A 1688-nucleotide genomic window follows, 5' to 3' on the forward strand; every position below is an offset into this window, starting at 1 on the left:
CTTGTAGGTCCCAGATTTCCGTCTCAGGCCCTGGCTGTGCTGCAGGTATGCTGCGGGTTGGACACTTGCAATGGTGGTGGCCACACACCTCCGGGCTTTGAGTGGTGGGACCCTTCTTCCCAGCGTCAGCCCCCCGTCAGGTTAAGGTCCCACTCCCGGTCTGGCCTGCAAGGGCCCTTGTCTGGGGGTGTCTTTCTGTGCTGGGCCCTTTGCCCAAGGTCCCCCCTTGGCTGGCCCCACTTGCTCACCACACCTGGATCTGTGGCTGCAGCTCTGCTCCCAGCACAGGATCTGCTCTCCCTGGGCTGCGTCTCTGGCTCTGTGGCTGCAGCTCTGCTCCCAGCACAGGATCTGCTCTCCCTGGGCTGTGTCTCTGGCTCTGTGGCTGCGCCTCTGGCCCCTCTGGATCTGGCACGGTTCTGCTCTCCAGCTCAGCTTGGGCCCCTGCTTTCTCCTTAGCTCGGCCCCACTCAGTCTGACCCAGGCAATTCCAACTCACACGGAGGACAGGACCTCCCTGGCCTCCTGACCCTCTGATTAGCCTGTCAATCAGGCTGATCTGGAGCATTGGCCTCTCCCCATTGTTCCTGGGGACTGTCAGTCTCAGGCTCCTGATTTGCCATCGACCCTTCCCCTTTTAGTGCTGGGAGCTAGCCAACCAAAACACCCCCACTGAATGTTAGTAAGGGGGCAACAGTCCCCTTACATTCCCCCTTGCTAAAATACTGCCACATCCACAATATGCACACCAGTACATCCGGGCCCCATAGTAACAACATATACCCACATCATTTTATATCAACAACCCATTAACAATTATCAAAAGAACATTTAACATATTTAACATTCCACATCTACTTCTTAATACCATACATAACAATATTCATTAAAACACTACATAGAACCAATAACATACTTATCTCTAAGTCTAACAGGAAGTACACCCTTATTAGCCCTCTGGGACCTTCTTAAGACTGGCGGTTTGTTACCCATATTTTCTATTTTCCTATCCTCGGGTAATACTGGGTCAGTTTGAAGGATCTGGCCATTCTCGTTAGGGTTTGGGTTTGCCCCACTCTGTCCCCCTCTGTATTCGGTTTGTGGGACTAGAACCATTTCCCAATTGGTTTCAGCCTCCTCGGGGTGTACTGATCTACGCCTCCTATGGTCCCTGTCTGGACTAAGAGTGCAATGTTTCAACTGGTCCCTATGTACTACTCTCTCAGGACCTCCTCGTTCAGGCTGGTTAGCGTACACTGGCAGTTCGGGATTGTTGTGGGTGACCACAGTGTGGGGATTTGGCTTCCATTTGTCCTGTATTTTATTACATCTCCGGCGTCTACAGCCACGAACTGGTACACAGTCACCAGATCTGATGAGAGCCCCACTGGACTTGCTATCATAAGTCCTTTTCCTACTTTGGGCTGTGTCTTTAGTTGTACTGAGAGCAACTTTCCAGGCTGTCTTCAGCCTGTCATAGTGACCTTTGACCTGGTCATCATCATTGGTCACCTCATCCTTAGAAAAGACTTCTTGATGCTTCTCTGGCAACGCCCTTATGTTAGCCACATGTGCAGGCATCAGCCCTTGGTGTGCCGCTTGAACTGGAACTGGCAGTCTCCCATCACATCTTTCTTGAAGAAAGGTAACTCGTCCTCCCGTCTCCCTCGTCACCTGCAGCTCATTTC

This window comes from Emys orbicularis, chromosome 12 (genome assembly GCF_028017835.1).
Source record: "Emys orbicularis isolate rEmyOrb1 chromosome 12, rEmyOrb1.hap1, whole genome shotgun sequence".
Lineage (NCBI taxonomy): Eukaryota > Metazoa > Chordata > Testudines > Emydidae > Emys > Emys orbicularis.